Source organism: Perognathus longimembris, chromosome 19 (assembly GCF_023159225.1).
Source record: "Perognathus longimembris pacificus isolate PPM17 chromosome 19, ASM2315922v1, whole genome shotgun sequence".
NCBI classification, from domain to species: Eukaryota; Metazoa; Chordata; class Mammalia; order Rodentia; family Heteromyidae; genus Perognathus; species Perognathus longimembris.
This window is the reverse complement of record NC_063179.1, coordinates 37,312,308-37,323,842: the sequence shown is the minus strand read 5'-3', so window position 1 is coordinate 37,323,842 and position 11,535 is coordinate 37,312,308. Positions and strand designations below refer to the sequence as shown.

The following is an 11,535-nucleotide window of genomic DNA, read 5'->3' as shown; positions in this document are numbered from 1 at the left end:
AGAAGTGGCACCATAATATCCTAACATTTAGAAGGGGGAAATATATGAACAAAACATCTATTTCAAACCTGGAAATATGAACAAGTGTAATTGTGAAACCCTTTAAAATTATTATTAATTCCATTTATCCAGGTCTTTGAACAAAGGGGACAAACAAAAGTGTAATTTTCTTAGAAAGATCACCCATTTACTATTGGCAACAGGTAAGAACTGATATCATCCAACAAACTTCAGCTTCAAGATAAAATGATAATGTAACCAATCTTTCACTTTATACTTACTTCTTATGCTTTGGGGAAAAAAAAAAGTAAGGTTTCCCACAATCTAAGTTCTAGAAAACAACTTTAGTGGTTTAAGAACTATGTTTTTCAAATAAAGTGTTGTGATTCACTAAAGGGGGAAAATTTATACAGTAAGTCACAAACCATTTTTCTAATGGAAATAAAAGAATATTACTGAGAATATCTGCAAATATGACATGTTCTAAGAATTAAGTTTTATCACATGGGATTTTTGTTCTGTTTTCTAGTTATGAATGTGTTTACTGCATTGTGAAGTTTCTTACTTTGGAGGAAGATCATCTAAAACTGTCTATTAGACCTAAGTAGAAATAAAAGACAAGCAATCAGACTAGTAATAAAAATTGCAAAGTAATCATCTCTTGGTGGCCTCTATGCCTTAGAGCCATCCCCACAGATCCATGTGTTAAAGGCTGGTCCCCTACAGTGGCACTACTGGGACCATGGCAGAACTTTAGGAGGTAGGACCTACTAGAACTACTTAAAGTTAATGAAAATAATCTCTTGAAGGGAATTTTGGGACTTTGGTCGCTTCCTCATCTTCTTTGTCTTTGCTCTATCATGCATTTCTGTCCTACCAAAGGGCCTAAAGCCATGGGGGCAAATTAATCATAACTGAAACTGCCAAAACAAAACCAAATTAACCTTTTCTCTTTTGCTTTCTGGCCATAAGGTAAGGATTCTGAGGACCAGAGGGCTAAAGCAATTAGATCTGCTTAATCCCTTGGACTGGACCCTCTAAATCTGTGAACTAAAATAAAACTTTTCTCCTCATAGGTTAATAATGCTCCCAAATATTTTGTTATAGCGAAGCAAAAAAGGAAAACTCTGGCAGAGAAGAGCATAACCTCAAACTCTAAAGACACTAACACTTTGAAAGCAAAGAGTAGGAAGCACCACCAATCCCAAATGAAGAGGTAAAAAGACAATTAAGGAGTTGAGGTTCCCCCTCAAAGTTTCCTCCACTGTAAGGAAAACCAGTAAACAGTAAGCCTAAAAGAAAATGTGTCCCCATTCCCATTTTATACTTTTTAAAAAGTCAGGTGTGAATTAATAGTGTTAGAGACTATTTATGAGGCAGAGGGCAAACTTGGAAATTTACTGACTCCACTGATACAAATCTAGGAATATTTGTTTGATACTTAATGGACAGTACCACACATCAACATGATGTTAGTTACCTAACCATCTATGTCCATGGTTGAAGATAATACATAAGAGAAGCAGAGGATAGTCAATCATTTCAGGGATGTCTGTTGGCTTTCTAAAGGAGTCAAAGCACATCAAAGTGAAATTTGTCTTTAAAATGTATTTTTCACAATCATCTTGCAAATCTCACACTAAATTTCCTGGAAGGATAGGTATACTTATAATAATCTGGAAGCAATGCTCTCAACAAAATGTATAATAGAGTAGCAGGGTTACCCTTTGTTTACATTGGAGTTGCTCCAAACCTATTATCCTGAGCTCCTGTCAATAAAAGCCACAGCCTCTAATGTTCTGGGCAGTAGCCTCATTTGAGGCTAATGGGAATCTCTTGAAACATGTAAGATCTATCATCATGACTACTTTAAATGTCTTTGCCTTAGTTGACAATCTCTTACAAATTAGCATGTTTGTATTTTTAGTCTTAAGAAAACAGGATAGATACCTCCTAGAGTGGGATTACTTCTTGCATCAATATTTACTTAGAAAAGAAGCAACTACCACTCAGGAAACTAGTATTCTATAGAACATGTATAAAGTTCCAAATAACTACCAATCTCACACAGGAGTATTGAAGCAATGCTGGTACATGATAGGTACTCTACAGTGATTCCCTCTCCTCGATCTCTATTCACCTTTCCCCCTTCCCAAAATAGAGCTCAAATTGCAACCCTACACTGATTCCTCAGTGACTTTACCAACCACACAAAAGAAAGACAAGAATGCACATTTGATGTTTTTGTTGGCCTTTATTTAAATACGAAGTGAATATTTATTAGCTGCTTATAAGACAGAAAAGTCCAACTTGAATCCAAGAGACAGCAATTCTTTAAAGAAAAGAAAGAGAAAGTAGAAAATCAAGATGCTTCAGTGATATAAAGGGAAAGCATAGTGAAGTCCAGCATCACTGGGGCCACAGATGGAATTCCATAGAAATGGATACTGGTATCATAAGCCAGGGAAATAACAATAAACAGAACCCCGAAATACCTTCCATGTATTATCTATAAAACTAGTGATGACCTTCAAGACAGAGAAGATAATGCAGGGGTAAAAAAACAAGACTGCATCAGAAATTTTTTAAAGTGCTAAGTTAGCAAAATCAATGTTAACAGTCACTAAGTGCTCATCAATACAAAAGGGGAAATAAGCAATCAGATGTGTAGCCAAGATCAAAGATTAGGAGCTCAAAGCACAGACTCTGAAATAAGACTGAATTCAAGTTCTAATTCTGCCAAGTAAAAGCTGTATGACCTAATTACTTACCTTCTATGTTTCTGTTTCCACACCTGTAAAGTAAGTAAGAATAAAGCTTTTTATTTAAAGTAGATTTATCTGTAAGGTAATATTACAAGAGACTAGGAATCTTATCAATTACATATTCAAATTCCCTTCCTTGGCAGCTGTCTTCCTTGTTGGGTTCTGTCCTTTAGAAAACACTGGCAGGAGACTGCAAGGTGAGCTAAAGAACATGCCTTTTGGTTTCCTTGTTTCTAGTGGTACCTGAAACAGCAGGAACAAACAACTGTAGGCTCCAACATCTCCCATAGTGGTTTCAAAGCAACAGTCCAGTGAGGATCTCTCACAAACATGTAGAACATGCAGTTCATGCAGCAGCTTCCTGACACCTGGTTGAGTTGCATCTCCTCTTTTTTTGTTCACAATAGTCACCTGGTGTGTTGCATCCAAGTGCTCACATAAACATGTATGCTCACTTTTTTGCTGCTCCTACACTGCCTTCCCAGAACTTATTTTTCTTTTTATTCCTCTAGTCTTCTCAAACAGCACTGTAACCAATTCTCAGCATTAAATTCTTCTCTGCTTTAAATACTTGCTACTTTCATTTTCGTGACTGAATACTAATGAGCAATACCTACTGGAGGCTTGTATAATAAAATGAATTATAAAATAAAAATAGGTATCTGCCTAGCTCCAGAAAGCCTTTGTAAACAGGGTGTTGCTCTGCACTTTAAAAAATTCACATGTCCAAAATGGAATTTCTTGTTCCTTCTGTAGAAAATAATTCTAAAAATGTTCCCATTATCCATTCCTTTACCTTTGTCAAAATCAAGAGTTACTTTTCTTCATTATCAATAAGCAAAATCAAGAGATTCCCTTTGAACAAGTCCACCCACTTCCCTTCACCAGGTATAAATCTCCCTCATCTAATCCAGATCAAGGTCTTCCTCACTCCAAGAAGATTTCTCTGCTTGAAAGTTCTACTGTATTTTATCATGATTAATAAGGGAAGTTTCTTTGTCTGCTTTTTTTTCAAGTGTGGTGATGTCAGAGTAGTGCCCAAAGTCAATGAGCCCACTCGGTCACTTAAAGGTCTTTTGAAGTTAACCCCTGCCAACTGAATAGTTCTCAATATACTACTTTCTACTGGCATCCTCTGGTTTACACACACACACCCCAAAAATCCTTGGCATTCCTCATACTCAATTTGCCCTTTGGTGCCTTCATATCTTCACACACTGTAGATGCAATGCCTTCAGTGCCCCATCCCTCTCCTCGGTCTTTGTTAGAGCCCTCTACCTCAATCATAACTAACACTTCCTATTTATTCCTAGCATTTCACTAAACTTCCTTCTTATAATCTACTGTCATATGTGTTCAAAGTTCCAAGTATTAAGTGCCTAATGAGATGGGGATTCATTACCTCTTACATGTTCTCCATACAGCACAGCTTCCCAGTACGAGATATCAGCTGCGAGATAGCAATATCTCAGCTCTTGGAGCTGCCAGTCCCGCCCAAGGCCAGCTGTCTCCACCTACCAGCCCTCTCATAGCTTATCTGCAGTAGAAATCTCGTGCTCCAGTGTTCTGTACAAAATATTATCTTCTGTGTGCTATGAAATGAGAGACTACAAAACACTTCTCTATAGCATCTAGCTCAGCACCTTGAGCACAAAACAATAGCTCTTGTCTTTCATGGCAACTCAAAAAACAAAGAACTACTTTGCCATTTCCAAGTTTTTACTGGCAGCATTCCCTACTGTAGGAACTTACTAGTAAAATGGAAACTATACCAGATTCTCATCTGCCTTATTTTTTGTTTTTGACAGGTAAATACAAGAGAAAGTTAATAATTGAAAGCATACATCTTTTGTGTGCACATTTGAGAATAGATTTCTTTTTTAGCATCAATGAGTTGTATAAGGGGGTTTCATTTTGACATGTTCATACATATATATAAACATAGTAGAGCTTTTAAATAAAAGGAAATATGTATTCTGAGTTTATATGCAATCACAAATATTGTATTTTATCTTAGACTATTAGCCACATGGTTGTATTCTAAAGACAATCAAATGGAATTCAGAACACAGTGCTTCCTCAGAAGGTGAAACTGGTTATCTTCTTAGGCTTCCATTCTTCTAAGTAGTTTAAAATGATACCATTTCAATAATATCAGTTAAATGCTGGTGTCTGGGAACAAACAGATTAAAAGGATGAGAAAATGAAAAAATTTTAACAGAGATTCTGAAAAGATCTTCAAAACTTATTCAAGGGCTTGGACATTTTTAGACTTATTTCTTCTTTAGTTTGAAATTTTTCAAGTTAATCTGGGTTTGGTGGTAAACACCTATAATCCCAGCATTGGCAGGTGGAATCAGGAATATATTGCCTTCCAGACCAGCCTGGGCTACATAGCAAAAGCAAATTTTTTTGAGAAAACAAAAAGGAAAAGGGGAAGGAAAATTAAAGAGGAAAAGAAAAGGAAACACTCCGACAAACTGCACTGTTACAACCTGAGTATAACTACCCTTCTACCAGCCAGTTTAAAACTATTCAAACCAAGGAGAGAAAAGAACATGGAAAAATCAAAAAGGAGTTAAATACTGGTTTCAAAGAGGACACACAAAATGATGGAGCTTAGATTTATACAATATATAAGAAAGGAAACACTGAGAAAAACAAGAATATTTATGGCAAGAGCCTAAAGATAAGTTGAGGTGATCTATCTACCACAGGATGGCACTAACAAAACAGGGCAGCTTGGTAACTAGGAAGAGAAAGGGTAAAGCATGTCCTCAAGTAAAAAGGAAGCAAAAGGCCTCTCAAAAGTGTAAGTAATTTTTTTCCTAAATTCACAAGGGCTAGCCCTTGAAGAGATTTCCTTGGTCAACCGAAAATTTATTAAAATAAAAAAAAAGAGGTATACTGGCCATCATACATTAGTCTGTCCTGCTTTTTTTTTTTTCTTTTGCAAACTGGACAGAGCCCAAAACAAATATAACACTTTCAAACTCAAATGAAACCCTTATGTATCTTCATACCAAAAGAAAAAAAAATTTTAATTAGCTTTCTTCTAAAGAAGCCGGTATGTTTATGAGGAACAAGCTTTGAAAATAAAAGCCAAGCACTGGTAACTCACACCTGTAATCCTAGCAACTCAGAAGGCTGAGATCTGAGGATGGCAGTTCTAAGCCAGCCTAGCCAGGAAACTCCTTGAGATTCATATGTCCAGTAAATTACCAAAAAACAAAACAACAACAACAAAAAGCCAGAAGTAGAACTGTAGTTCAAGTTGTAAAGTGCTAGCCTTGAGTAAAAAAAAGCTCAGGGACAGTGCCCAGGCCCCAGGGTTCAACCCCTCCCCCTTGGGGAAGGGGGGAACTAGGTTAGTGGCAGGGCACATCTGCAATTCCCACTACTGGGGTGAGAAGTGGAGATTGGGTCAAAGTTCAAAGCCAGCAAAGGTAAAAAAGTAGCAAGGTCCTCATTCTCAACAAAGCAGGTGCAATGGCGCACATCTGTAATCCTAGCTACACAGAAAGCACAGGTAGAAAGCCTGGTCAGAGGATGCCCTGAGCTAAAAAGACACTACACTTCCCTCCAAAGTACTACTAACTAAAGCAAAAAGGGCTGGGGCATGGCCTAAGTAGTAATATGCCTACCTAGCAGGCCCTAGCACCACCAAGGAAAAAAAAGTCTCAAGTAATCTGAACAGCAACTAAAATTATAACGATCATTATCTTCAAACCAAGTTTTAAAAATCACTATAGGGTGTTTAATGTTGGCAAAAATCTATAAACAAACATGTAAGCAAATTATATCTGAACTGTATACATAATAAAATCCTTACTATGAAACCAAAAAAGCCTACAGACTACCATTAATTGAACATTTTACATGAACCACATACAGAATTTTAAATTTTACAGTAGTCTTATTTCTAAAAAAGTAAAAACAAACAGGTGGAATTACTATTAACACTTCATTTCCTTAGCACAAAATATTGTCATTTCAACCATCAGTAATGTTTATATTGCTTTAGTTTTTACTTTCTGGTGCATGAATTATATGTATTTCCAGCACCCAATTCACATGTCAATTACTCAATAATGACATGTGGATAGTAACTACTCTATCAGATGGTAAAACTACTATTAAACAGATATTTGTATCTCTTTAGTAAATGTGCTTATACGTAGCATAATATAACAACTTCTTGTGCTTTTTTCATAATTACTTGCCAATTGCAATTTTAAGAATTTAAAGTTTTAAATATTTGTCTTCAGACTTTATAAGACAATGTTTGGCTCCTGTCACCTAGTTCTGTTATTTTTTTTTTAAGAATCCTCTCCAGAGGATCACATTGTAAACAGGTAAGTAAGCTACCATCACTACTACTTTACTTGAAGTCCCAAAGCCAGGCCTCATCTCAAGTTGCCTTTCTCTAGCCCAAGGGAAAACTTAGCAGGCACCATAGGTCTCTATGGATCTCCAGGCTAAGGAATTCTCATCTCCTGGGCTTGTGAACAGGGAGCTAGGTCCTAACTACAACCCTAACTGATCTCCAAGATTAACTATTTGGTCCTTTAGCAAGAGAAACTGATGTTACCTCATCACTTCACACCAGCCAAAAGAGTAGTTCCCAATAAGGCTAGTAGAATTGTGATTTCAAAATAAAGACAGGTGCCAGGGACTCACACTTGCAATCCTAGTTACTCAGGAGGCTGAGATCTGGTTGGAAGCCAGCCCAGGCAGGAAAGTCCAGGAGACTCAAATCTTCAACTAACCACCAAAAAAGTTAGAAGTGGAACTGTGACTCAAGTGGTAGAGCACAAAAACTTTGTGGAGTACCCAGGCCCTGAGTTCAAGCCCAGGAACAGCACCAAAAAAGAGAAGAGAAGAGAAGAGAAGAGAAGAGAAGAGAAGAGAAGAGAAGAGAAGGGAAGAGAAGAGGAGAAGAGGTTCCCATTTTTAATGTGATGAAAATACTACTTCAGTTGTGAACTAAAATAGAAAAGACATGTCAGCTTAAAGTACCATTGCTCATGATGTATAAAATGATACCAGATAATTTATATAAAAAAACTTCCAAGTAGACTATGAAGCTAAGTACAGGTATTGCCTTTTAAAAGAAGCAATCAAAACAATAAGCATGGTGCTTTGAGTAAAACCCTAAACTTTTTTGGGGGGGGAGGGGGGAGGAGGACAGTACTGGGGATTGAACTCAGTACTTTGTGATTGCTAACAGCTTTGCCACTTGGGCCACCACATCCAGCCCCTCTCTTCCTTTTGGTATTGGTTATTCTCAAGGCAGGATATCTCTTTATACTCTGGATAGCCTGGACAGCAATCCTCTTATTTGTGCTTCCCTGTGTCACTGAGGATAACAGGTAGACACTGCACACCCCAATGCATTCCCCTATACCTAGAATAATACGACACATACTACTACACCCAGTCACTGGTTGAGATGGAATCTCTTAATTTATCTCTGGGCTGGCCTTGAATCTTGATCCTCTGATCTCTGAATCCCAAGTAGCTAGATTACAGCTTGAGCCACCAACCCAGCTCCTAAACTATTCTTAACAGCTCAAAACTAGAGTACTGGCATGATTCTAGAATCCAGAGATGTTACCCTAACTAAAATGGTGCCTCTAGCAAACAATCTCTGAGTCCCTCTGAAGGAATAGATTTTTTTCCTTTATCAGAAACTAAGTTTTCTTTGGCACATAAAACTTCTGCCATAGGCATAAGTACACTTTTGTGTGTATGTCCAAGTGTACTGAGATAATCATATACCTTTAGGACTTAAATATATCTGGTGTCACCACACACCACAGGCATACAGTTACTTCATTTTGAACCATTCACTCTAGAGAGTAATTACTCATCCCGTAACCTAGCCATAAAAAGGAAAGCTCAACATTTCAGCAACAATATAACATAGGCAGATTTTTATTTGTTATTGTTTAAATCAGACAGTCAAGACATTTACTAAGTTAAAGTGTTAAAATTATAACAACTATATAGATTTCCTAAGCTTTTAACTTGTGACCAAACTACATAGAAAGCTGGAAATGCTACAGACTCAGCTATGGCACAAAAGTTAAACACATAAGCAGTTTACTAATTTGAGGGAGGGGTATGGTGTAGTGAGAGCACAAAAATATCCCAAAGACCTATTTTCCTCTCCTACAAAGACACACTTCCTAAAAATAAATTAATTAAAATTACAAAAACCGTAAGATTTGCTCTAGATTCAACAGGTCTGTAGGCTATGATTTGGTAGTAGTAGAATTACAACAGCATTTCAGCAACTTGGTAAAACTCTCCATTGACAAGCAGGAATATACACTCTAAAGACCCAGGGCCATATCTCCGTAATAGAGCACCTCCCAGTTAACATTTGTTACACTAATTTTCTCCATGACGTCTTTACTGTACACACTCTCTCCAAGTCTCACTAAAACCAAGAAATTGAGTAAAAAGAAAGTGTTTCATAACAAACTCTAATGTCATCAAATGTGACTGAAACCATTAAGAAGAAGAGTCCAGCAAAGAAAAAAGACATCTTCAACTAAGTACAGTACAACTTCAAGGAGCAAAAAAGTACAAAATATGGGTAGATCATATATCTACTTACCTGGCATATGAAGGTATATCATAACTAATTTGTAAGTCATAGGACACCATTCTCTGAGTGGTTCCTTCAATCATGTTTAAGAAGAAAAGTTGCCCCTGGCAATACTTGCAAAGAAAGGTATTACAACAAAAAGAACCCAGTTAAGAAAATGTGAGGCCTAGGTGTGCAGATCTATCCCAGAATGCCTGAGTGCTACAGGCAAAGTAAATTGGGACCCCATTACTATATCCTCAGAGGTAAAATGAAAATACCTTCCTCAAGTTTGTAATAGGACAAGATATATGTCTATAAGAAACAGTACTAATAATCACAAGGTGGTAGATATTATAAGCAGCAACTTTTTAGCATAGTAATTCAATGCAAACTTCAAATTAGAGTGGACTCCAATCCTCACCTACAACATGAAAAAGTTCTTTCACCATGATGGCTTTTTTTTTAAGTTTCAATTTTTAAATTTATTTTCACCAATATACAAAACATAAAAACTGTACACATGAATGACATGACAAGCAATGCTGGATGGATATTTGTACATTGAGTAATGTTTGACTCAGGTTACACATATTTGTCTCATCAAATAAGTGCCGTTTTTTTAATGGTGAATACTTTAAAAATCCTTTCTTCTAGATTTTGTTTGTTTTTTTTTTGTTGTTGTTGTTTGTGTGTTTTTTGGCTTTTGAGACAGACTGGCATAGAAGGCACTGGGTAGCCCAGCCTGACCTTAAACTAGAAAGGACCCTGCCTCTGCTACCCAAGGACTCAGAATAAATCTTCTAGCATTTTGAAATGAACATATGCTATTTTTATCTCTATATAAAGAAAACTGAATTCAACAAGATAATTGTTAGGCTTCCCCTCGGCCCTTAGCTCTAAGATTCAACGGTTTAAAAAAGTGCAGTGTCTTTTATTTTGTGGGTGGGGTTGGGGGTGGGACTGGTATGGGGTTTGAACTCAGGGCCAGAGCACTGAACCACAGCACCAGGTAAGAATCTCATAGGCTTTCCTAACTGGTCTGGCTCATGATGGCTTTTAATAGAATAGATATTTGTTATTTCTTACCTGCATCATTCTGACTTGCTTTTTTCTCTTATTTTCCCGCCCGCGCACACGCGTGTGTGTGTGTATGTCTGTGTGTGTGTGTGTGTGTCAAACCCAGGGCCTCACACATGCCAGAGGCAAGTGCTCAACCACTTAGTTATGTTCCCAGCTCTTTTCTGTCTTTTGTGTAATGAAAGAGTAAAGTGCCAGTTCTGGGGCTTAACTCAGGGCCTGAGCACTATTTCTGAGCTTCTTTTCCTTAAGGCTAACACTCTATCACTTGAACCCAGCTCCACTTGCAGCTTTTGTGTCTGTCTGTGTGTCTGTGTATGCATGTGTGATTAATGAGAGATAGGAGTCTCTCAGATTTTTCTGCCCAGGCTGGCATCAAACCAAGATCCTCAGATCTCAGCTTCATGATTAGCTAGGATTACAGGTTTGAGCCACCAGCCTGGCTGGCTTGCTACTTTTAAATGTGATTAATATGAGGAAACAAAGAGTAAAATTATAAATGAAAACTAACCGAAAAGGAAAAGTTGAAGTAGACAAGAATGCACAGAATAATAGGAAAAAATCATATGTCACTCTTTTTGAAGTGGCCCACAATAACTTGAACATGAACTCTGTTCAGGCCAGTTCCCTATCATGACAAATACAACTGCTTGTCCAGAACTAAGGAAAAGAGGAAAGAAGTGACTGACATTTGCCAGAACCCAGATTTCTTCCCTTATTATATAACCTACCATCCTCTTGAAACCTGTGATTATAAACATATAACTGTTTATTTTCTTCCAGTAAAACATGCCAAGCTGAATTTCTCAGTCCATGTCATTTAGACCCACATCCCAACGCAATTCACCCTGATAAGGTCCTTTAGTATAAATAAATACCACAGCATTTCTCAAACTCTGAAGTCTAAAAAGAGAGGTAAACGCAAATGTACCTTTGGAGGATTTGAGAGTGGACAAAAATGACAATAAATACAAAACAGGGTTCTTATTTTTCAAACTGGCATGTTCTTCATGCAACAGGTGTAGGGTAGATAGATGGAATCCCAGTATCTCCTAGAAAGTTAGAAAACTACTCCCAAAATAAAACACCACTTCA

The 11,535-nt window shown here is 37.3% G+C and overlaps 1 protein-coding gene across 1 annotated transcript in view; it reads right to left on the bottom strand.

The window, feature by feature from the left end:
- Zswim6 (zinc finger SWIM-type containing 6) overlaps positions 1-11,535 on the bottom strand; it is a 181,295-nt gene that overhangs the window by 154,993 nt on the left and 14,767 nt on the right. The window lies entirely within an intron of this gene.